General features: G+C 39.9%; 1 protein-coding gene across 1 annotated transcript in view; it reads left to right on the top strand.

Annotated features, from left to right (window-relative positions):
* The window catches only part of RAP1GAP2 (RAP1 GTPase activating protein 2), a 263,765-nt gene that overhangs the window by 57,881 nt on the left and 178,633 nt on the right, over nt 1-27,251 (top strand). The gene's annotated exons all lie outside the window — the stretch shown is intronic.

Here is a 27,251-nt window from a genome sequence, read left to right as displayed (position 1 = left end):
TTACGAACGGCTCTACTAATGAACCTTTCGAGATACAAACCTGGTGTTTAAGATTTTTTTTGACTCTTCTCAAGAACCATTTTCTACTTATGAACCCGAACCAGCGCCGCTGTGATGCTCCGCCTCTGAACTTTTGTTGCTGGTCGAAGCGCCTGTCATTCTGCTGCAGGGATCTATCCCTTTGCTTCCCCCTCCCCTGGGAATCCCTGCATTTCATGCTTTATTATTTATTTATTTATTTATTTATTATTTGGATTTGTATGCCGCCCCTCTCCGAAGACTCCGTCTTGCCGTCCGTCCAAAGTGCCTGTCATTCTGCAGGGATTCTCCTTTGCTTCCCCCTGCTTGCTGGTGCCGCTGGGATGCTCCGCCTCCGGATTTCCGTTGTTGGCTGAAGTGCCTGTCATTCTGCTGCGGGGATCTCCCTTTGCTTCCTCCTGCTGGGAATCCCTGCATTTCGTGCTTGCTGCCCGTCCGAAGCGCCTGTCATTCTGCATATAACATATAACAAGTGCACAGTGATTGTGCCCACTACCAGACAATCATTCGTACCCCACCACCAATCGGGGGTGTTTCTTGTATAAAGCATTTTAACCCAAGAGCAAAATATCTTTTTACATATTATAAAGTGATTCCAATTTGTTCCTTATAGCTTGGTCTCGGATTCTACTCGCCATGTATCTCTGATGTGCCATCCTCTACCATACGGGCAGCAAAGCATTACTGGTGTGGGGTAATTTAACAACCAGTTTGCTGAGGGTCATATTGGCCATTGCGGGAGGGTCATCCTGCAGGTGTGGTGGAGCTGGAGGACGGGGATGGGCCATTTCTCCCATGACACCCAACCTGACCCCAGGTGAAGCAGGGTGTTTAAATTATTCGAATCCCACCTCTGGACTCACTCAAGATGGCCTCCAAATGATTTTTGACTACAGTGGCCGTAATTGCTTAAGGTTTATTCATTTGTTTATTTTTTAATTGGACTTTTAATCCTCTCCAAGGACTCGGGGCGGCTCACAACACATAAAAACAGTACATCATCATACTCCAATTAATTTAAAAACAATCTGAAACCCCAATATTATTATTATTATTATTATTATTATTATTATTATTATTATTATTATTATTATTATATTCATTTGGCCAGGGGCTAGTATCTAATGGCCCCGTGCCTGGGGTCATAGATGAGTTTTAGGACTCTTGTGGAAGGTGAGGAGGATGGGGGCAATACGGATCTCAGGGGGGGGGGTGATTCCAGGGGGGTGGGGCCACAACAGAGAAGGCTCTTCCCCCAGGCCCCGCCAAGCAACATTGTCCAGTTTTGTCATGCTAGTGTGCAAAATCAGTTGAGGACATCCGACTGCCTACTTCTGCTTCAAATTGTACTTACATAAGGGTTGGTCCAATCCCAGGCATTTCTGAGCCGTTGAGCGAGCGAGAGCTGTCTCTTAATCCCGGATTTCATCTGAACATTAGCAAAATCCTTCTAATTGGAAAAGCTGCTCGATAACAGAACAGTCTGAGTCGGGGTGGAGTTAGTCCTCTTTCGCTGGCCGTATTCTGGCCAGTGGTTGGATTGTTTCTACAAGTGTTTTGTGTCATTTTGAATTATTTCTAGGCTGTTTGTCACTTAAACGGTACATGGAATAAAACACGGTCAAGCACGGAGCAGAACCAAGCATTGCAATCCAACGGGGACTTGCAAAAGAAATCTTTACCAGAGCAATGCCCTATGACAGCCTGTCAAAATGAGGCCACCTGTGAAATTTGTACTACAGTGGTGGTTGTAGTGAACAAGCCTTGAAAGGAGCTTTCAGGTATCCCATTTAGCAGATTATAGGTGAACAAAGGTATCATTTGTTAGACAGCCTTCAGGGTTAGCCCCACGTCATTTCATTTCATTATTTCATTTCATTTCAGTTTTGGGTTTCTATAATCTCCTAGGATTTGAAATGGACACTTAATGTTAGAACCATCATTAAAGAGGAACCACAAAGAAGGTCAGATAGCCCCGGGAGCTATCTGGGAGGAATTTTTGAGTCTGTCATTTGTACTTCAATAACTGTCTGGTTTGGTACAGCAATCAAACAGGATAGCTACAGATTTAAATGGATAGTTAATGTTCTGTCGGGCTCTCTGGTAGGAACCTCCCAAAAATTCAAGGATACAAATTTCAGACACACACATGTTTGAAAATTCAAAACAATGTTCTTTATCACAAAAGTCAAAATAAATTAAGCACTCTTTTTGTATTGCAAAGAGTTCTCTTCCCAAAACAACCGGGTAATCTGTACAATGTCCCTTAAGCAATCATTAAGTACTTAGCCAGCAGCTGTGGGGAAACTTCACACCCCTTTTTCTTCCAACGAAGGGAGACACACACACACACACACACACACACACGTTGCTCTGCTTTGGTTTCAAAGGCGTGAAAAAGTAACAAAGTCCAGCACACAAGATTCCTGACGAAACTGCAACAGATATTCTTCCACAACGGCCAAACCCACATGTTGCTATTTATAGCAGCAGCCCTAATTACTGGAGCCCCATCCAAACACAGGTGGCCTCCCTTATTTCCTGTAATATGTTCTTACTTGGTCTCTTCTACGCATAATTCTGTGCTTGCATGGATCCAAAATGTCATAATCTGAAGCTATAGAAGATAAGGAAGATTGACTACCTTGGCTGTGTGCCAAGCCCTCCTCTGCTGAGTCATTCCCACCTTCTTCTTTGTCCGAGGAAACTAAACTCTGATCTGATTCTGTCGGCAATAACACAGGCCTGTGACATGTTGAATTTTCCCCTGCATCCACCTCCCCATTCCCTGGGGCAGGAGCTGGGCAGAGCCAACCACAACAGTTAGGGTGACAGAAAAAACAATTGCAAATTTGAAAAATGATTAGAATATCCAAAATTAGGGAAACTATACTGTGCACTTGCACAAGCAAAAAAAGAAGAAGGGGAATTGTAATTTATGCAAAAGCATGGCTAAATCCAAAATTAATATATTCAGACAAAGAAGGTAGGATTCTAATTGTTGAAATAACAACGGGGCAAAAACAAATTTTATTAGTCGGGAATATATGCACCTAACCAAAACGAGAAAAGAATTCTACTCTAAATTGCATAAAATAATAACAGAAATAAAATGGGAAAATGTATGCATCGTAGGAGACTTTAATGCGATGGCAGATAACAAAATGGGCTATAAAAGTACAAACGGGGAAAAAAATCAGAAGACAGCTTCCTATTACTTACTTAAATACAGTTAAAGAATTTGACATACAGCATATATGGAGAAAATTAATTCCACAGAAACAAAAGCACAGGTGAAACTTTTGAAAAATTAGAATATCATGTAAAACATTCATTTATTTCAGTAATGTAACCTAAAAGGTGAAACTTAACATATGAGAGAGACTCATTACATGCAAGGCAAGATAGTTCAAACCATGATTTGTCATAATTGTGATGATTATGGGCTGCAGCTCATTAAAAGTGAAGACTGCCAGTGGACTAGTGATGTAGAGTCTCCTGCACCAGCAGGAGGTTGGACTAGATGACATGCAAAGTCCCTTAAAACTCTAATAATAAATAAAACCCCAAATCCCCCATCTCAAAAAATATAATATTATATGCGATCAATAAAAAAAGGATTCTACACCGAACAATATCGGACCTCTGAAAAGCATAAGCATGCATATCTAATCAGTACAGTGGTACCTCTACTTAGGAACTTAATTCGTTCCATGACCAGGTTCTTAAGTAGAAAATTTTGTAAGAAGAAGCAATTTTTCCCATAGGAATCAATGTAAAAGCAAATAAAGCGTGCGATTGGAGAACTCACAGGGAGGGTGGAGGCTCTGTTTCCTCCCAGGAGATTCCTAGAGAGGCCCCATAGAAGCTTCTCCCCACCTTTTCCGGCCCTGCTTCCTCACAGGAGATTCCTAGAGAGGCCCCACGGAGGCTTCTCACCACCTTTTTCAGTTACAGTATTGGAGGCTCGGTTTTGTAAGTGGAAAATGGTTCTTGAGAAGAGGCAAAAAAATCTTGAATCCCCGGTTCTTATCTAGAAAATGTTCTGTCGGGCTCTCTGGTAGAATCCTCCCAAAAATTCACAGGTACAAATTTCAGACACACACACACGTTTGAAAATTCAAAACAATGTTCTTTATAATGAAAATTCACTTAAACCAAGCCCTCTTTTGGTATAGCAAAGAGCACTCATCTCCAAACAAACTGGTAATTTGTACAAGTCCCTTATCAGTTCTGTGATACTTAGCTTGCAGCTGTGAGGTAATTCACAGTCCTTCTTCTTTCACAAAGTGAAACACACTTTGCCCTGGTTTAGTTTCAAAGAGGGGAAAAATCAGCACACAAAAGATCAAAGTCAGTAAAGCGGTCACAAAACACAACGATCAGATAATCCTCCACAATGGCCAAACCCACAGGCTGCTATTTATAGCAGCCTCACTAATTACCACAGCCCCACCCAACCACAGGTGGCCTCATTTTCTTTGATAATAATCTCTCAGTTGTTGCCTATGCATCGCTCTCCGCATGCGTGGCTGTATCATTAACTCTTGTTCTGAATCCAAGGAGGAGCTAGATAATTGATCTCCTTCTGAGCTGTCTGCCCCACTCTCCTCCTCCCTGTCACTCATGTCTTCTTGGTCAGAGGAGCCTTCATCAGCAGATTCCACCAGGGGCAAAACAGGCCTGTAGCATGTGGATGTCTCCCCCACATCCACAGTCCTTGGGGCAGGAGCTGGGCCAGAGCTAACCACAACAGAAAAGTTCTTAAGTAGAAGCATTCTTAGGTAGAGGTACCACTTTGTTTGGACCCCTTTTGCAGCAATTACTGCTTCAATGTGGTGTGGTGTGGACACTATTAGCCTGTACATGTTCTATTCAAATCCTCACAGATCCTGATCTCGAATAGACATGCCATGGATTAATCCAGAACTGACAATGGACGCAGAAACAATAAATGGGCAACCATTCACTTAATAACCTTGGCACTAACTTAATGACTGCAGAGATTCACTTAACAATCATTCATTGGGAATCTGTTTACATCACTTGCCGAGGAAAAAAAGAGAGGTGTAATATGTTATATCAATCCTAATATTCAAGCTGAATTGAAATATAAAGATAGAGAAGGTAGAATCTTAATTATAGAACTTACTATAGAAAAGGACAAAATAACTTTAATAAATATTTATGCCCCGAATGTAGGTCAAGAAAATTTTTATAAAAAACTATTAATCACCATCCGAGAACATTCCACTGATAATATCTGCTTATTAGGCGACTTTAATGGCATAACCAATAATGATATGGACTATAAGAATGATAAAAAGACCAAACAAAAGAAAAGAATATTACCTAAAACCTTTTTTGATCTAATCAAAGAACTAAAATTGAAAGACAGCTGGAGGGACAGAAACCCCAAACTTAAAAAATTTACCTTTTATTCTGATAGGCATCAATCGTGGTCAAGATTGGATATGGTCTGGACAACAACAAAAATTAACACCAAAATTCATTCGATAGATATAGAACCTAATTACATTTCAGACCATAGTGCGCTTAAAGTTTGTTGGAAAGGAAATAAACAGAGTTGTAGATGGTCGCTTCAGAAATCTATTTTAAATCAGGAAGATTTTAAGCAAAAACTTAAAACTGAAATGAATTATTTCTTCCAAGAAAATCTAAAAGACGACACTAGCCTTCAAAATGTTTGGGACACTGCCAAAGCTGTTATTAGAGGGATAGCTATTTCATTTATGACTAGAGAATTTAAACAAAAAAAACAGAAGTTAGCTAACTTAGAAGAAGAGTACAGGGCCTTAGAAGAAGAACTTCAGAACTTCCCCACTAAAAAAGAAATCAAACAAAGTATGCTACAAATTAAACACCAACTAAACATAATTGACCAACAAAACTGGGCACAACAAATAAAAAGAACTAACCAATATAATTTTGTGAATGCCAACAAACCTAGCAAATGGCTAGCCAATAAACTCAGGAAGCAAAGTGAAAAGAAACTTATAAACTGTCTAAAAGACAAAAATGGGGAACCATGCCATGACTTGGAAAGGAAAAAAACGATTGCTAGCGATTTTTTTAGTAAACTCTATGAATATTCCGAAACTATACAAAATAATACGCATGATACAAAAATTCAAGAAATCCTAGAGCAGGCTAAACTCCCTAAAGTACCGCAAGAAATGGTCAATATAATCAATAAACCGATCACTGAAATAGAATTAAAAGAAGCAATAAAAAGTCAAAAAAACAACAAAGCACCAGGTCCGGATGGACTCCCCACAGAACTTTATAAAGATCTTCCCAAGGAAATGGAAAAAGCCTTTTTAGAGACGTTAAATGATGCTCTAGATAGAGGCAAAATCCCAAATTCATGGACAGAAGCAAACCTAGCGTTAATATCAAAAAAAGATACAGATCAGACTGATATAGCTAATTACCGCCCGATCTCTCTTTTAAATGCCGATTACAAAATTTTCACCTCTATCTTAGCGAACAGAATCAAAGGTTTTTTAAATCATTTTATACATCCAGATCAGAACGGTTTTCTCCCCGGGAGACAGCTAAAGAATAATATTAGAATCGTGCTAGACACGCTCGAATATTACGAAGCCCATAATGAGAAACAAGTGGCGTTAATATTTCTTGACGCCCAGAAGGCCTTCGACAATGTGTCTTGGAAATTTATGTTAAAACAGCTTGAATATATGGAATTTGGCCCCAAATTTATTAACGCAATAAAAGCTATTTACTCTATCCAATCGGCCTATATAATTCTCAATGGGGATACATCAACCAAAATCTCTTTATACAAAGGCACAAGGCAAGGTTGTCCATTGTCCCCTTTACTATTCATATTAACTCTTGAAGTACTAACAAGAATAATTAGAGACAAGGAAGACATATGGGGTCTAAACTGTAAGAAAGAAATTTATAAACTCCAAGCTTTCGCAGACGACTTGGTATTCATCTTAGAAGATCCTTTAAATTCAGGTCCTAAACTATTAGAAGTTCTGGAAGAATACGGTACAGTGGCAGGTCTCAAAATAAACAAAACCAAAACCCAAATTTTAACAAAAAACATGCGACAAACACAAAAAGATATCTTATCTGCCAAAATGGATATGCAAATTGTCACAAAAATTAAATATCTTGGCATCAATCTGACAAATAGAGTGTCAAGCTTAAAATCAAACAACTATGATACATTATTGGACAAGATAAAAAAAGACTTGTCAAAATGGAGGAATTTACAACTATCTTTTCTAGGGAGAATCGCAGCCATTAAAATGAACACTTTGCCCAAAATATTGTTTTTATTTCAAACTATCCCTATACAAGTAAAACAGGATTTTTTTACTAATTTGACTAAAATAACCAACAATTTTATCTGGCAAAACAAGCGGCCCCGAATTCGACTAAAATACCTACAAGGAAAAAAAGATGAGGGCAGTTTGGCACTTCCAAATTGGAAGGACTACTACACTGCTGCATTGCTAGATTGGACAAGAGATTGGATGAGTCTAACAAACACTAGACTTCTTAAATTAGAAGGCCACGACCTCCATGCAGGATGGCATTACTATCTCTGGGACGAAAAGCCGTCAACCCACAAATACTTCTCCAACCACCTGATTAGAAAATCGTTAATTGGCACCTGGAAAAAAACTAAAACGAAATTATACAAAGGAATTCCCATGTGGTATGCTCCTTTAGAAGCCTATGTACATCCCAATTTACATAAGAGAAATAATATATTAAGATATAAAGACATTTTAAACCCAAACGGGACAATCAAAACAAGATTAGAACTTGAAAATTTGGGCCAAAAAGTGGAATGGTGGGAATACCTCCAGATCCAGTCTAAATTTAACAAAGACAAAAAAAATTTCGGGATTACCAAAAATGCTCTGTTAGATAAGCTATGTATAGGCCCCCAAGATAAGATAATCAAAAATTTTTATGGCTATTTAAATTACAACGACTTGGACACCTTTAACCAAAAACCCAATGTTAAGAAATGGAACCGCGACCTTAAAAAAGAGATAACAGAGGAGGAATGGCAAACAATTTGGACAAAGAACTATAAACTGACTATTGCCACCTCTTATAAAGAAAACCTGGTCAAAATGTTTTACCGTTGGCATATTACCCCAGTTAAATTAACCAAAGTGAACAACAAACTTTCACCAATCTGTTGGAAATGTCAACAAGAATTGGGTACCTACTTTCATCTATGGTGGGAATGCAATAAAGCCAAAACCTATTGGGAAATGATTGGAAATTGGATTGAAGAAATATTAAACTTGATGCTTGACAAGACCCCTGAATGTTTCCTACTAGGTATAGTTAGGCAAAAATTGTCGAAACCCCAAGTTCATCTAATCATCCACTTAACTACCGCAGCAAGACTAACATACGCGCAGTGGTGGAAAAATGAAGACCTTCCCCCAAATGAAGCAATATTAAGGAAAATAATGTACTGCGCAGAAATGTCAAAACTGACCCTATTAGTCAGGAACGAACCGTTAGATACGTTTAACAGTTGTTGGGACCCTCTCTATAAATGGCTAGGTAGCAACAGAGAGACCAATAGGCTTTAAGGGGAAAAAAAAAAAAATGAACTGACACAAATCCGGTATAAAGGATTTTATTATCTAATATTATTATACGAGACTGTATATGTATTTAACTATGTAAACTTATCACTATTATTTGATAACTTCTTAACAAGATTTGTAAACGCAACACTGGTATTTATCATTCTTGATAATCTAGCCGAAATATGTTACTGAGCAAAAATATCTTGACCTAATTTTCGTTTTCAACTCAACTCCCCTGCTTATTCGCCGATATTGTTACTAGTTTTGTTTTTGTTTGTATGTTTTGTTTTCTGTTTTTTGTCTTCTTTCATTGTACCATATGTTGTATATATGATGTATATGTTTACATTTTAATAATAAAATTTAAAAAATTAAAAAAAAAAACAATCATTCATTTGGGTGGCAAGAAAAGGTCATAAATGGGGCAACACTCACTTAACAAACTCTCGCCTAGTAACAGAATTGTTGGCCTCAATTGTGGTTGTAAGTCAAGGACTACCTGTTATATATTCTTCCAACAGCATACGACTTCCAATAGGCATGCTGGCAGGACAAATGGCTAATGAAAGACTATACCAAAAATTACTTCTGTATTTCCTATTTGCACTGAATATCCACTTAAATAGCAAATAAAATAGCTTTTGATTTTTCTTTTCCGAGGAAAAACATTTCCACTGCATTTCTTGTTACTTGAGCATTGGCTTCTTGTCTTTGGGACTTAATTGAGAAATAATTCTCTTGGAGGGCATCCTCTCATCTTTGGTGCTTTCTCCAGTGGTCCGTAGCATCCCTGCGTCCCCAGATTTTCATTAAATCAGAAGAAGCATTTTTTTTGTTATTTCTTCCCCTCTCCCCGATTAACAAGAAAAGGTCAAGGAGTTTTCAAAGTGCAAGGCAAAACTCTGGCGGCTATGAAGTGAATTCTACATCATCAACATTATTTTTTATAACACTCGGAGAATGAGAGGATGTAATGGAAGGTAGGAAAGACCTTGAGAGAAGGAGCGAATAGATGCTGCCGAGAGAATGGCCAGATAAGAGACACTATAGAGCCCACAGCTGGATAACGAGTGGGGCAAGAGGCAGACCCACCCTAGTTTCTCAGTCTTCAAAAGAGGTGGAAGGAGAATTATATCCTTCTAGCAGCACATAACACCACCGACAATGCTGCTACCCTTCAAAAGGACCTTGACCATGTAGTAGAATGGTCTAACAACTGGCAACTTCAAATCTCAACCAACAAATGCTCTGTATTACACACTGGTAAAAAGAATCAGAATACTAAATATAAACTTGGTGGAAATGAACTTGTAGATGACCCTCGCTCTGTCAAAGACCTTGGAGTACACATATCTGTTATGGTTGGCTCTGGCCCAGCTCCTGCCCCAGGGAATGTGGAGGTAGAGGCAGGGGAAACGTCAACATGTCCTAGGCCTGTTTTGTTGCCGGTAGAGTCAGGGAGTGCAGTTTCCTTGGACGAAGAAGAAGGTGTGGGTGACTTGGAAGAGGGGGGCTTGGCACACAGCCCACTAAGCCAATCTCCATTATCTTTGGTCGATTCGGATGTGGAAGTCTTGGACCCACGCAGGCATAGAATTATGCATCGAAGAGACCAATTGAGGAAATATTACAGGAGATAAGAGAGGCCACCTGTGTTTGGGTGGGGCTCCAGTAATTAGAGCTGCTGCTATAAATAGCAGCGTGCTAGTTTGGCCGTTGTGGAAGATTATCTGATCGCAGTTCTTCAGCATCGTGCCTCACTGTTTCTGAACTTTGTTTGTGGATTTTTCACGCCTTTGACACCAAAGCAAAGTGTATGTATTTCACTTTGTGGGAAGAAGGAGGGCTGTGACGTTTCTTCACAGCTACTAGCTAAGTACTTAAGGACTGATTAAGGGACTTGTACAGCTGACAAGGTTGTTTTGGGGAAGAGTGCTCTTTGCAATACAAAAAGGGTGCTTTGTTTCTTTTGAATTTTGTGATAACGGACATTGTTTTGAATTTTCAAACGTGTTTGTGTCTGAAATTTGTACCTGTGAATTTTTGGGAGGCTTCTACCAGAGAGCCCGGCAGAACAATATCCAATGACCTAAGTCCTTAAACTCACTGTAACAACATTGCCAAAAAAGCATAAAGAGTTGTAAATCTAATCTTACGTAGCTTCTTCTCTAGAAACACTGAACTGCTAACCAGAGCATACAAAACATTTGTCAGACCAATTCTAGAATATAGCTCACCTGTATAGAACCTTCATTACATATCAGACATTAATACAATCGAGGGAGTCCAGAAATATTTCACAAGAAGAGTCCTACACTCCTTCTCTTGCAACAAATGCCTTATTCCATCAGGTTTGAAATGCTGCGATTAGATAATTTACGACTACGTCACCTCCGATCAGATCTAACTGTAGTTTAATTGTGATGCTGTGATTTTGCTGAGGTTTCCCTCGCTGGGAAACCCCACTTTTGGACTTCCGATGCCAGCGAAGCACCTGTTTTCGGGCTGGTGGGATTCCCCTGCTGGGATTCCCCTGCTGGGATTCCCCTGCTGGGATTCCCCTGCAGTATCGCAAAAATGCGGAGGTCCGGAGGTGGGGTTTCCCATGGAGGGGAGCCTCAGGGTAATCCCACCAGCGGGAAAACCGGCATTTCGGCTGGCAAAAGGGGTGAATTTTGAATTTGCACGCATTAATTGCTTTTCCATTGATTCCTATGGGAAACATTGTTTCATCTTACGAACTTTTCACCTTACGAACCTTGTCCTGGAACCAATTAAGTTCGTAAGACAAGGCATCACTGTATTTCCCTTCTGGTGCGAATATTCAATTCAATAGTAGCCAAAGCAGCAAATATAACAGCCCTCAACAGAGGGAAGGGGATACATCACCACCTATCTCTTGTTTACAACATGGTTCTTTTGGCAGTTTTATGAAAGCTCCACATCTACGTACACTATTCAGGTGACCCTGAAGACACAGACAAACCTCCAAGTGGCCTCAACAATTCCTTAAAAGGATGCAAATGACCAGCGGTAGGCAAGGAGTATAAATCCCTCCATTCCCCATCATTCACTCAGAACTGAAGAAGCTTCTTGGATGAGAAGCAAAACGTCCTCAAGGAAAAAAAACAAAGATAGTCCAGTTGCCTCTTGAAAACAGCAACCTTTGGGACAACCGTGACCTGGATGTCTGAGAGTAGATCCTCCATAGACAGGCAGAATTGTACTGTCAACCCTGCGAGATTTGGTTAACAAAGCCTTACCATGAAACATAGAAACATAGAAGACTGATGGCAGAAAAAGACCTCATGGTCCATCTAGTCTGCCCTTATACTATTTTATCTTACAATGGATATATGTTTATCCCAGGCATGTTTAAATTCAGTTACTATGGATTTACCAACCACGTCTGCTGGAAGTTTGTTCCAAGGATCTGCTACTCTTTCAGTAAAATAATATTTTCTCACGTTGCTTTTGATCTTTCCCCCAACTAACTTCAGATTGTGTCCCCTTGTTCTTGTGTTAAAAACACTTCCCTCCTGAACCTTATTTAACCCTTTAACATATTTAAATGTTTCGATCATGTCCCCCCTTTTCCTTCTGTCCTGCAGACTATACAGATTGAGTTCATTAAGTCTTTCCTGATACGTTTTATGCTTAAGACCTTCCACCATTCTTGTAGCCCGTCTTTGGACCCGTTCAATTTTGTCAATATCTTTTCGTAGGTGAGGTCTCACACTTGTAGAAGTAGAATGAACTCAACTGTTCATGTTTCCTGTCTGAGCTACCTGGCAAGGTGACAGGTACAAATGCAGAAGCCTCTTTTGTAAGAAAGGAAAATGTTAGCATTGTAGGAAGATAAATCTTGGCATTGTATTAATAAGGCTATTGAACATTCAATTTACTATCTTGGCAACCTCCTCTGAACTCTTATCTGTCATTATTCTTTTGGCATAGTAATGCCCAGGATTAGAAGCTGGGTTCTAAGTGACAGATAACCAGGGCAGAAAACAGTTACAGGTAGTCAGTGATGGGCTCCTACTGGTATGGTCAGGTACGCAGAACCGGTAGAAAAAAAATGAATTTTTTCCTTTCATTCCCTTCTGGGCTCTGGGTATTTTATTGGCCAAGTGTGATTGGACACACAAGGAATTTGCCTTGGTGCATATGCTCTCAGCGTACATAAAAGAAAAAGATACATTTGTCAAGAATCATGTGGTACAACACTTAATGATTGTCATAGGGGTCAAATAAGCAATGAAGAAACAATCAATATTAATAAAAATCTTAGGATACAAGCAACAGGTTACAATCATACAGTCCTAAGTGGGAGGAAAAGGGTGATAGGAATGATGAGAAAAACTAGTAGAAATATAAGTGCAGATTTAGTAAAAAGTCTGACAGTGTTGAGGGAATTATTTGTTTAGTAGAGCGATGGCGTTCAGGAAAAAACTGTTCTTGTGTCTAGTTGTCTTGGTGTGCAGTGCTCTGTAGCAACGTTTTGAGGGTAAAACAGTTTGTGTCCAGGATGCGAGGGGTCAGGAAGAGGTTGAATGTGTATAATTTTAGAAGAGCTGTGGGTGCGTGTGTACACACACATAGTTTATATAGTAGATAATGTATATTTTTGTGTGCCTGTGTGTAATATATATGTGCACATATGGCATATATACATAGAATTAAATAGTATATTTTGAATGTTCAGTAATAATAAATAGATTGGAAAATTGTATCTCTTTGAGGCGAGGAGAGGCCAGGCACCCTAACCCAAAACCCTTGACATGAGTGACGTCAAGTTGGCCACCTTTAAGCCAGCCACATGACCTTTAAGCCACCCCCTGGTCACATGATCATCAAGCCGTTCCCACCTGGTCCCAACCCACTCAGACGACAACCATACATAACATTCGTTGGCCAGGGGTCTAGAGTCTGATAGCCCCAAGCCTGGTGGCATAAATGAGTCTTAAGACTTTTGCGGAAGGCGAGGAGGGTGGGGGTGGTACGGATGTCCGGGGGGAGCTGACTCCAGAGGGTTGGGCCCCCCACAGAGAAGGCTCTTCCCCTTGGCCCCGCCAAGTGACATTGTCTAGTTGATGGGACCTGGACAAAGCCGACACTGTGGGACCTAACCGGTCGCTGAGATTCATGTGGCAGGAGGTGGTCCCATAAGTAATCTGGCCCGACATAGGGCTTTATAGGTCATTACCATCACTTTGAATTGTGTCTGGAAACCAATTGGCAGCCAGTGCAGTCCGCGGGGTGCTGGAGACATATGGGCTTGCCTAGGAGGACTGCTCACACGGCTGCATTTTGCATGATTTGCAGTTTCCAAACGCTCTTTAAAGGTAGCTCCATGTAGAGAGCATTGTGGTAGTTGAATCTCTTCCATGTTACTTAACACTGGTGCTTATACTCCTGTTAGTATATTTATTTATTTATTTTATTTGTCATACAAATACCTCCGGAACCGCCTTCTACCGCACGAATCCCAGTGGCCGATAAGGTCCCACAGAGTTGGCCTTCTCCGGGTCCTGTCGACCAAACAATGTCGTCTGGCAAGCCCCAGGGGAAGAGCCTTCTCTGTGGCGGCCCTGGTCCTCTGGAATCAACTCCCCACCCTCCTTGTCTTTTGTAAATTACTCAAGACCCACCTATATCGCCAGGCATGGGGGAAATGAGACACCTCCCCTAGGCTTTTATATTTTATGTTTTTGGTATGTATGTGTTGCATGGTTTTTTAATTGTTGGGGTTTTATATATTGTTCTCTTTTAATATTAGATTTGTTGCAATGTTATATTGCCTTTGATTATTGTTGTGAGCCGCCCCGAGTCTTCGGAGAGGGGCGGCATACAAATCTAATAAATTATTATTATTATTATTGTTGTTATTATTATATTGTATTGTAGTGTAGTATGTTTAACATAATATAAGTATAAAGTACATATAGAAAAGATAAAATGACATTAGGACAGGAACGGTAGGCACGAAGGTGCACTTATGCACGCCCCTTACAGACCTCTTGGAAAAGGGGAGAGGTCTATTGTAGATAATGTAGGTTGAAGATTTTGGGATTGGGGAAGGAAGCAACAGAGTCCGGTAGTGAATTCCAGGCACTGACCACTCTATTGCTAAAATCGTATTTTCTGCAGTCTAGTTTGGAGCGATTTACATTTAGTTTGTATATATTGCACGCTCTTGTGTTGTTGTTAAAGGTGAAGTAGTCGCTAACAGGGAGTATATTGTGATGTATGATTTTATGAACAACAGTTAAATCAGTTCGGAGGCGGCGTAGCTGTAAATTTTCTAAACGTAGTAATTGAAGTCTGGAGGAGTAAGGTAATTTGTTGTGTGAGGAGGAGTGGAGGACTCTTCTTGTGAAGTATTTCTGGATTCCTTCAATTGTCTCTGACTTTTTAGCAGCTATATTATACTGCTGGCTTTTTTGATAAGATGCAGAGAGGTAGATCAGTAAAAGGGAAGGGTGAGGAGATAGAACTTTTTCTGTTTGGCTTGTATCTTCTCCCAGCAGGAAAAGTTCTGTCTTCTCTATCTTTGCCCTTTCCTGATTTTTACCACTTTGTGTCTTATTAAAAAGCCGGTGGGATCCAGCCAATGGTAGGAAGACCTGAAGGCCATCAAAATTGTTTCTTTGTTCCTTTCCGATATTACTTTTCTTTCCGGAAATGATGCTCATTTAGCAAAAAATAACCATCGCGCAACAATTAAAACTTCATTAAAACATAATTAAAAACAAATCTAGGAAATAGCATCCAGCCAGGAAGCTAATTTTACGTACCACTGGTAGGATGGAATAAAATATATATTTGACAGCTGGTGGAAAGATAATAACAACAAAACAAACAAGAAAAGTGTGGAGGGAGGGGAAGAAATGGCCTACTCACCTTTAACAGGATTTCTCGAAGTTGACGAACGATTATTCAGTTCATCTGTCAGATCGGCTTTTAATGATGGACAAGATTTCTCCCGATGCTTTAAATCCAAATGAAATCGCTTTTCATCCTGAGGATTTCTTGCTATCCGTTCTCCAAGAAAATCAATTTCATCTTTTTATTTTGCAAAAAGTTTTTTATTTTTTCTCCATCAATCCATACATAACTCCATATACCTTCAGATATTACAATGTTACAAGAAATACATGATTATACATTTTAATCAATCACTCATAAAGAATTTATAAACACTTGACTTTTTGGCATCATAATGTTTGAACATGTTCAAATCAATCAAAACTTGACATATTTTAATGTTTTTTTAATTCTTTTATTTGATATGTTTTTTTTAAACTAGCTTTTTTTTTTTACAGAAATTTAAGGAAATTGGTTATAACTTTCTGGAAATGACAGACCTCTCAGACTTTCAAAGAGGTCAAATTGTTGGTGCTCGAATGGCAGGCACTAGTGTAACAGAAAGTGCCCAAATGTTTGGCATTTCAAGAGGTAATGTCTCAAAAGTAATGACTGCTTTTGAAAGAGAAGGAAAAACATCCTCAGACAAGCACAGGTCTGGTCGAAAGTCGAAGTTGTCTGAGAGAGACAGTCAGACTCTAAAGCAAATTGTTAGAGAGGATTGCAAGACTGCAGCTCCTAAAATCATTGCAGAGTTCAATACACACGTACAGAACCCAGTTTCCACAAAAACTGTTAGAAGGGAGCTTCACAAATCTGGATTCCACGGAAGAGCACTACATGTTGAGTGCAGTTATGAATCCATTTGGTGATGATGCTGTCTAACCCATATTTTTCTATTTTATCTAATAGTAGGTTATAGTCTACTGTATCAAATGCCTACAATTTGGCAGTTTGAATCTCACTAGGCTCAAGATTGACTCAGCCTTCCATCCTTCCGAGGTGGCTAAAATGAGGACCCTGATTATTGGGAGCAATATGCTGACTCTGTAAACTGTTTAGAGAGGCCTGTAATAGCACTGTGAAGTGGTGTATAAGTATAAGTGCTATTGCTTAAAATTATTTGCCTATTCTTAAGGTTCTTAGAGAACCACATCAAGTTCTCTCTGATTTGGGGATGTCTTGTAGTTTCCTACTCAAATCGTAACTATAACTCAACTACAACTTATGCCTCAGAGTTTTCTTTCGTCAGGGAAATTACTTGGAACCATGACTGCAGGTTTGGTATCATTGTTAAGGTCTTGGTCTAGAAATCGGGAGATTGTGAGTTCTAATCCTGACTTAGCCTCGTTGAAGTCCCCAAGTCATAAAAGGGCCATTGTTTCCCACACCGATCTAAACCATCACCTAAATTGTTCTAAATTGACAAACAGTATAGTACAATATATTCATGGAGCTTTTATGGCTGATGGTAAAGATGTCCCTGCATTCAGTTTAATATTCAGACATATACAATGGTACCTCTATTTATGAACTTAATTAGTTTGTGACCAGGTTCTTAAGTAGAAACTTTTGTAAGAAGAAGCAATTTTTCCCATAGGAATCAATGTAAAAACAAATAATGTGTGTGGTTGGGGAAACCATAGGAAGGGTGGAGGTCCTGTTTCCTCCCAGGATATTCTTAGAGAGGCCCTATGGAGGCTTCTCCCCACCTTTCCCGGCCCTGTTTCCTCCCAGGAGATTCCTAGAAAGGCCCCACCGAAGTTTCTCCCCGCCTTTTCCGGTTACAGTTTCGGAGGCTCGGGTTTATGTGGATGCTGTCAAAGTCCTCAGTGAAGACGATGTCCTCAAAAGGGGCTAAGTGCAACCCAGCCGTGTGGGGGGTCACCCACGAATGTGAATCCTAGAAAGAAGAACCTAGACACATTCTCTCTCTGGGTGGAGTGACATGGTGTAGAGCCATGTGCTCTTTTTTATTTGGGAACATAAGGAAATGGGGTATAATTACATATACATGTCAAATGATACAACTTCAAACATATCTTTTGAGTTGTTCCTTTCCCATAGATATCAAGACCTAGAAACTTCCTGAGAGCAGATGTTTATTCACACCTAATTTCTCTGAAGCCTATTCCTTATCTTGCTAATCTTCCTTAATTGCCCTGCTGTTGTGTGCTCCAGGCAATGAAAATTCCCCCCTTTGATCCTATAATGTCCTGTCCGAAGTGGTGAAAACTTTGTTTATTGTGAAATGTTTTATTTGAGCCCTGTAGTGATTGCCAGGAATGCAGATTAGTGTCCTCCTGTCCTGGTTTTATAGAATCAGGGGTTTATGCTAGAAATCCAGATTTTTAATACAACCCTATTCTAACATAATTTGCTATGCTGCAACAGGTTTATAAGTGGAAAATGGTTCTTAAGAAGAGGCAAAAAAATCTTGAACACCTGGTTCTTATCTAGAAAAGTTCATAAGTAGAGACATTCTTAGGTAGAGGTACCACTGTAATGGGATTTGCTAAACGTGTGGATCTCAATGAAGGACACCATTTAACCTGAATACCCGTTTGGGAACGTAGAGATTGAACGTTTTCTCCCTTGTATTTTGAATGTACTGTTCTTGTTGCTTGCAAGATGTCAGACGCAAGTTTTAAGATCGATCATAACAAAACCTGTGAATTGGTTGGTGGCAATTCCTTGACAGATTTTGTTATTTATTCCGAGACTTCTTGAGGGGTGGATTAAAAAGAAAAATTAAGACAATGAGAAAGCACAAGTCATTGGATAAATATTAAAGATTTAAAACTGTTCTTTGACGAAAACCATCTCATCTACATTCTCATCACATCTGTTGTTATTTCCTGGCACAATTATCTGAGCCTCCCAAGGTAGTGGGTGCTCATGTCATCCACCAATTATTCTTATTTGCAGCTCCCTGGCTTAATTTATTTGGCATTTTTACTCCGAAATCTCTCATTAGCGGTACATTTGTTAAGGAGTCAGTTCTATGAATTAATGGAGACCGAGTAGCCTGGAGGAACATGGAAAAGGCATGAATAAATAGGGTGAACAATATGGAAGATAGAAACATAGAAGACTGATGGCAGAAAAAGACCTCATGGTCCATCTAGTCTGCCCTTATATTATTTCCTGTATTTTATCTTACAATGGATATATGTTTATCCCAGGCATGTTTAAATTCAGTTACTGTGGATTTACCAACCACGTCTGCTGGAAGTTTGTTCCAAGGATCTACTACTCTTTCAGTAAAATAATATTTTCTCATGTTGCCTTTGATCATTCCCCCAACTAACTTCAGATTGTGTCCCCTTGTTCTTGTGTTCACTTTCCTATAAGATGTTTGAGAGAGGCCAGAAAGCAATTTGCTGAGCAGAGAACCTAAAATTTGTTCCTTGTCCAGCCTCTGTAGCTGGAGGTCCTACTCTGGAGACCAAATGAGGCAGAACCTAACCAACCTTGGCTAATGTTGAAAAGATACTGGAGGATATCATTATATTTGAATACGAGCTGGTCAGAAATTCCTAGGGTTTGCAAACAATAGGTTGACTTAATAGAAACATAGAAACATATAAGATTGATGGCAGACAAAGACCTCATGGTCCATATAGTCTGCCCTTATACTATTTCCTGTATTTTATCTTAGGATAGATGGATGTTTATCCCAGACATGTTTAAATTCAGTTACTGGGGATTTAACAACCACGTCTGCTGGAAGTTTGTTCCAAGCATCTACTACTCTTTCAGTAAAATAATATTTTCTCACGTTACTTCTAATCTTTCCCTCAACTAACCTCAGATTGTGCCCCCTTGTTCTTGTATTCACTTTCCTATTAAAAACACTTCCCTCCTGAACCTTATTTAACCCTTTAACATATTTAAATGTTTCAATCATGTCTCCCCTTTCCCTTCAGTCTTCCAGACTATACAGATTGGGTTCATTAAGTCTTTCCTGATACGGTCAATCTCTCTCAGGCCAACCTTCTTAAAAAGGCAGATAAGGGATAAAATTAGGAGTCCCAAATGCACCACCTTGAGTTCATAGAAGAAAGGGAGAATACAAATCTAAGAAATCAACAATAATAATGATAGAAACACAGAAACATAGAAACATAGAAGAATGAAGGCAGAAAAAGACCTCATGGTCTATCTAGTCTGTCCTCATACTATTTCCTGTATTTTATCTTAGGATGGATATATGTTTATCCCAGAATGTGGAGGTGGATGCAGGGGAAACTTCAACATGTCGTAGGCCTGTTTTATTGCCGACGGAGTCAGGTAGTTCAGTTTCCTTGGATGAAGAAGAAGGTGGGAGTGACTTGGAAGAGGGGGGCTTGACACACAGCCCAGGAAGTCAATCTCCATTATCTTCGGTCGATTCCGATGTGGAAGTCTTGGACCCACGCAGGCACAGAGTTATGTGTAGAAGAGACCAATTGAAGAAATATTACAGGAGATAAGAGAGGCCACCTGTGTTTGGGTGGGGTTCCAGTAATTAGAGCTGCTGATATAAATAGCAGCGTGTGGGTTTGGCTGTTGTGGAAGATTATCTGATCGTTGTTCTTCAGGACTGCCTTGCTGTCTCCAGACTTTGTTGATTTTTCACGACTTTGAAACCAAAGCAGAGCAAAGTGTGTGTGTGTTTCACTTCGTGGAAGAAGAAGGGCTGTGACGTTTCTTCACAGTTGCAAGCTAAGCACTTAAGGACAGATTAAGGGAATTGTACAGACTACCAGACTACCAGGTTGTTTTGGGACGAGTGCTCTTTGCAATACAAAAAGAGTGCTTAGTTTATTTTGAATTTTGTGATAAAGAACATTGTTTTGAATTTTCAAACGTGTGTGTGTCTTAAATTTGTACCCTTGAATTTTTGGGAGGCTCATATCAGAGAGCCCGACAGAACAGCATGGATATATGTTTATCCCAGGCATGTTTAAATTCAGTTCCTGTAGATTTACCAACCACGTCTGTTGGAAGTTTGTTCCAAGCATCTACTACTCTTTCAGTAAAATAATATTTTATCACGTCAGAAGTATTGTGAGAAAATATTATTTTACTGAAAGAGTAGTAGATGCTTGGAATAAAGTTCCAGCAGATGTGGTTGGTAAATCCACAGTAACTGAATTTAAACATGCCTGGGATAAACATCGATCCACCCTAAGATGAAATACAAGAAATAGTATAAGGGCAGACTAGATGGACCAGGAGGTCTTTTTCTGCCATCAATCTTCTATGTTTCTATGTTCCATGTCTCCAGTGTGCATGCGTCCCAGTGAGATTTTGCTTCTGTGCATGCAAGATTTCAGCAATTTTTAGCTTCTGCCTATGCGCAGAAGCAAAAAAAAATCGCCAACATCTCTCTCGTGCGCACCTCCTCTTGCGAGATTTTACTTCCTGCACATCTGCAGAAACAATATCTCACTGGAACGCGGATGTATATACACTGTTAAAAAACAATAAAGGGAACACTCAAATAACACATCCTAGATCTGAATGAATGGAATATTCTCATTGAATACATTTATTTATTTATTTATTTATTTATTTATTTATTTATTCATTCATTCATTCATTCATTCATTCATTCATTCATTCATTCATTCATTCATTTTGTCCAATACACAATAATACACAATGAAGGTAATATAGGACACCTTCGAGGAAGTAGAATTAGAGAAAGAATAGGAGAGAGAGTATAGGATAAAATAATCAATGAGAGAATAGAAGAAAGTTATAGGGACAGAAGAGAAGATATATGGGATCGGAACAGGGGACAGGGGTCGGAAGGCACTCTCATGCACTTCTGCATGCCCCTTACTGACCTCTTTGGAATCTGGAGTGGTCAACTGTGGACAGTCTAAGAGTAAAATGTTGGGGGTTAGGGGATGACACTACGGAGTCGGGTAATGAGTTCCACGCTTCAACAACTGTATTATTTTTTACAGTCAAGTTTGGAGCGGTTAATATTGAGCTTGAATCTGTTATGTGCTCTTGGGTTGTTGTGGTTGAAGCTGAAGTAGTCGTTGACAGGCAGGACATTGCAGCATATGATCTTGTGGGCAATACTTAGATCATGTTTAAGGCGTCTTAGTTCTAATCTTTCTAGGCCCAGGATTGTAAGTCTAGTTTCATACGGTATTCTGTTATGGGAGGAGGAATGTTCTGCACAAAGTTGAATTTGCTGACAACATGAGAAATTGATTGTCAATCAGTGTTGCTTCCAAAGTGTGATATCCCTGAAGTTTGATTTACCTGGAGTTATATTGTGTTGTTTAAGTGCTCCCTTTATTTTTTTTTTGGAGCAGTGTATCTGCTCAGAAGCTCCACTTTTCCCTTTCTCTCTCCCTCTCTCTTTTTTAAATACCCTTTTTAAAAGATAAGGGGTACACAGTTCTTCGAGACCAAAGTCTTTGAGGTTTGCAGAGGCATTTTAAAGAATCGTCCTCCAGGCTAAAGACGCCACACATAGTCCTCGACCTGTGAACACAGTTGAGCCCAACATTTCCATTGCTGAGACATTTGTTAAGTGAGTTTTGCCCCATTTTGCAGCCTTTCTTGCCAGAGGTTGTTAAATGAATCACTGCAATTGTTACATTGATAATGGTGAATCTGGCTTCCCCATTGACTTTGCTTGTCAGAAGGTCACAACTGGTGATCACAAGTTACTGGGACTCTGCAACTATCATAAATATCAACCAATTGTTTGTTCTGTCGACCTCGATGGTAGAATCCTCCCAAAAATGCACAGATACAATTTCAGACACACAGACGTTTGAACATTCAAAACAATGTTCTTTATACCGAAAATGCAAATAAACAGAGCACTCTTTTTGTATAGCAAAGAGCACTTGTCTCCAAACAAATTGGTAATTTGTACAAGTCCCTTATCAGTTCTGAGATACTTAGCTTGCAGCTGTGAGGCAATTCACAGTCCTTCTTCTTTCACAAAGTGAAACACACTTTGCTCTGGGTTAGTTTCAAAGCGGGGAAAAATCAGCACACAAAGGTCAAAGTCAGCAAGGTAGGCACGAAACACAACAATCAGATAATCCTCCACAATGGCCAAACCCACAGGCTGCTATTTATAGCAGCCTCACTAATTACCACAGCCCCACCCAACCATAGGTGGCCTCATTTTCTTTGCTAATAATCTCTCAATTGTTGCTTCCTATGCATCGCTCTCCGCATGCGTGGCTGTATCATTAACTCTTGCTCTGAATCCAAGGAGGAGCTAGATAATTAATCTCCTTCTGAGCTGTCTGCCACACTCTCCTCCTCCCTGTCACTCATGTCTTCTTTGTCAGAGGAGCCTTCATCAGCAAATTCCACCGGGGGCAAAACAGGCCTGCAGCATGTGGATGTCTCCCCCACATCCACAGTCCTTGGGGCAGGAGCTGGGCCAGAGCTAACCACCACATTGTTACAACAACACTCCGCAGTCTGCATTGGTTGCCGATCAATTTCCGGTCACAATTCAAAGTGTTGGTTATGACCTATAAAGCCCTTCATGGCATCGGACCAGAATATCTCCGGGAACACCTTCTGCCGCACAAATCCCAGCGACCGGTTAGGTCCCACAGAGTTGGCCTTCTCTGGGTCCCGTCGACTAAACAATGTCGTTTGGCGGGACCCAGGAGAAGAGCCTTCTCTGTGGTGGCCCTGACCCTCTGGAACCAGCTCCCGCCCGGAGATTAGAACTGCCCCCACCCTCCTTGCCTTTTATAAAGTTCTTAAGGCCCATCTCTGCCGTCAGGCATGGGGGAACTGAGACATCTCCCCCGGGCCTATACAGTTTATACATGGTATGTTTGTGTGTATGCTTGCTTTTAATAATGGGGTTTTTAGTGTTTTTTAAATTATTAGATTTGTTCTTATATTGTCTTTGTTATTGTTGTGAGCCGCCCTGAGTCTACAGAGAGGGGCGGCATACAAATCTAATAAATAATAATAATAATAATAATAATAATAATAATAATAATAATAATAATTGCCAGCGTCTGAATTTTTATCATGGTTTCCTCGCCTTCTCCAAATTACCAAAACCTAACAGATATTTTTTTAATGTACTTTAATCCTTTCCTACTGGTTATTTTTCTTTCCTTTCCCAACTGATCTTCAAAGTCTTACTCAGAATTCATAGTTCTTTATTGAAAAAATGATGAAAGCGGTTATTCAACCAATCTTAATCTGCAGTTTTTACTTTTTTTTCAACTTTGCAAACCTCAAATAGGAATAAAAATTTTGATTGTTTTTTAAAATAAACATGCTGAAATAGATGATGCCGAACATCAGAAAACTCCTGGTAAATTATGCTGAATATGAGAAAATGCAGATGCTAGGCAACAGCATTAAAAGGATTGACCCAATCTCCAAACAGATAAACAATGCAATTAAAGAATGGAAAAAAGAGAGGAAGGGCATTGCAGTTGTTTTATACCAAGTATATAAAAGCGAAATACCACTCATGCATCATTACAAAATCTACAGAACCCTAAAACCTACAAACTGAAAACTTGGCACGTACATTCTTTTTGGCTTTTAGGTGTCTGCTAAGAAAGGATTTTTCAAAATGACCATCAGATCATTAGTTATTTCTTATATTACAAGTTGCACGCTCTGATGCTAAGGAGTTAGACATTCTACTCTCTCTCCCCATCTGAAAAGAACTCTGTTCCAACTGCCAGTGGGTGTGGCCAGTGCATAACTCATCCGGCCTGCAGGCTGGGAGTTTAGACATTCTACTCCATGCTAAGGAGTTCAGTTTCATAGTGAAGCACAGTTATCCAGCTACTAGTACCAAATAGAATAGAATAGAATTTTATTGGCCAAGTGTGATTGGACATACAAGGAATTTGTCTTGGTGCATATGCTCTCAGCGTACATAAAATAAAATATACATTTGTCAAGAATCATGCGGTACGACACTTAATGATTGTCATAGGGGTCAAATAAGCAATGAAGAAGCAATATTAATAAAAATCTTAGGATATAAGCAACAAGTTACAGTCATACAGTCAACATGGGAGGAATGGGTGATAGGAATGATGAGAAAAACTAGTAGAATAGAAGTGCAGATTTAGTAAAAAGTCTGACAGTGTTGAGGGAATTATTTGTTTAGTAGAGTGATGGCGTTCGGAAAAAAACTGTTCTTGTGTCTAGTTGTCTTGGTGTGCAGTGCTCTCTAGAGACGTTTTGAGGGTAGGAGTTGAAACAGTTTGTGTCCAGGATGTGAGGGGTCAGTAAATATTTTCCCCACCCTCTTTTTGACTTGTGCAGTATACAGGTCCTCAATGGAAGGCAGGTTGGCAGCCATTGCTTTTTCTGCAGTTCTGGTTGTCCTCTGAAGTCTGTGTTGGTCCTGTTGGGTTGCAGCACTAAACCAGACAGTTATAGAGGTGCAGATGACAGACTCAATGATTCCTCTGTAGAACTGGATCAGCAGCTCCTTGGGCAGTTTGAGCTTCCTGAGCTTTTATGATGGTGTTTTTGATGTTAGGTGACCATTTTAGGTCTTGAGATATGATAGAACCTAGAAATTTGAAGTCCAAAAATGTGAACCATGGTGCTCAGAAATCTTTCTTTGCCCTTTTAATAAAACGGCAACAACAAGTGATTCAGATACTGACAAATCAACTATCCATTGCTGCAAATAGTTTGTTATTACTCACGAATAAAACCATATGCTGGAGAGAAAGGACACCGATCGACTGGTATGGTTCCTTACACAATGGCAGAATTAAAACTGCTATCAGATATAATGAACACCATCGACTGAGTTGAGAAAAGGGTTGGACTAGAAGACCTCCAAGGTCCCTTCCAACATGTTATCTATAACATATCCTCATCATCATCGTCATCCTCTAGTCATTGTCTCTCCACTGCGGGATGAAGGCCTCTTTTATATGTTTCCAACCAATACAATCCTAAGCTTTCTTTTGCCAATTGGCTCTGCTGATATCTTGCTGATATCTCTGATCCATCTTGTTTTAGGTCTCTTTCGTGGATGCTCTTTAGCAAGTGGGATCCATTCTATGACTGCCTCGGTCCACCTGCCATCAGCTCTTCTTGCTTCACAATCCACCCATTCCCATTTCTGTTCTTTTTACTCTTGTAATGATATAGTCTAATTTCATTTGTTCTCTAATCCATCTGCAGGTCTTTTCTGTTTTGTCATGCTGAGCGTGTATCTTTCCATGGCTCTTTCCGCCACTCGTAGCTTTTGTATCGATTGGGAGGCTCATTGTCCATGTAAGACCAATGAAGGGTTGCAAAAAACTGCAGGCGTGGCTTATTTTGTGGGTGTGGCTTGCTGGCCATGGGACCAGATGGGAGTGGCTTGATGATCATGTCACTGAGAGGGCGGGGAAAATATTTACTGACCCCTCGTATCCTAAGATTTTTATTAATATTGATTGCTTCTTCATTGCTTATTTGACCCCATGACAATCATTAAGGGTTGTACCACATGATTCTTGACAAATGTATCTTTCTCTTTTATGTACACTGAGAGCATATGCACCAAGACAAATTCCTTGTGTGTCCAATCACACTTGACCAATAAAATTCTATTCTATTCTATTCTATTCTATTCTATCCAATTCCATTCCATTCCATTCTATTCTATACTGAGGGTGGTTTAAAGGTCATGTGATTGGCTTAAAAGTGGCCAACTTGACATCACTCAAGTCAATGGTTTGGGTTAGGGTTAGGATGCCTGGCTTCTCCTCACCTCAAAGAGATACAACTTCCCTATCTATTTACTATTACTGAACATGCAAACTACGCTATTTAATTCTGTGCATATGTGCCATATTACGCATATTTATTTATTTATTTATGTATGTATGTATGTATGTATGTATGTATGTATGTATGTATTTATTTATTTATTTATTTATTTATTTATTTATTAGATTTGTATGCCGCCCCTTTCCGTAGACTTGGGGCGGCTCACAACACAATAAAACAGTTCATAACAAATCTAATAATTAACAATTTCAAATATTTAAAAAACCCCATTATTAAGCAGACATACATACAAGCATACCATACATAAATTGTATAGGCTCGGGGGAGATATCTCAATTCCCCCATGCCTGATGACAAAGGTGGGTTTTGAGGAGTTAACGAAAGGCAAGGAGGGTAGGGGCAGTTCTAATCTCTGGGGGGAGCTGGTTCCAGAGAGTCGGGGCCATCACAGAGAAGGCTCTTCCCCTGGGGCCCGCCCGCCAACCAACATTGTTTAGTTGACGGGACCCGGAGAAGGCCGACTCTGTGGGACCTAATCGGTCGCTGGGATTCGTGCAGCAGAAGGCGGTCTCGGAGATATTCTGGTCCGATGCCATGAAGGGCTTTATAGGTCGTAACCAACACACAAAAATATACATTATCTACTATATAAACTGTATGTGTATGTAAACGCACACACACGCGTGCACAGCTCTTCTAAAATTATACACATTCAACCTCATTTACTGCGATAGGAAAAACATACCCAAAGCCCAGAAGAAGAAAAAAAGAAAAAAAAAATCAAAATTTTTCTACCGGTTCTGCGTACCTGACCGTACCCGTAGGAGCCCATCACTGTGTAAGACGTACAGAAGGGGAAGTGGCTTGTTGTCCTATTCTGTTCTTCTGCCCTCGTCTCTGAATGTGAGAGAATTAACACCGCCACCCCCATCACACCTGTTTTGCAACTTCTCCCTTGCGCGT

The sequence above is a fragment of the Erythrolamprus reginae genome, chromosome 1, assembly GCF_031021105.1.
Source record: "Erythrolamprus reginae isolate rEryReg1 chromosome 1, rEryReg1.hap1, whole genome shotgun sequence".
Taxonomy (NCBI): Eukaryota; Metazoa; Chordata; class Lepidosauria; order Squamata; family Dipsadidae; genus Erythrolamprus; species Erythrolamprus reginae.
The sequence above is the reverse complement of the archived record's forward strand: the minus strand, read 5'-3'. Positions and strand labels throughout refer to the sequence as shown.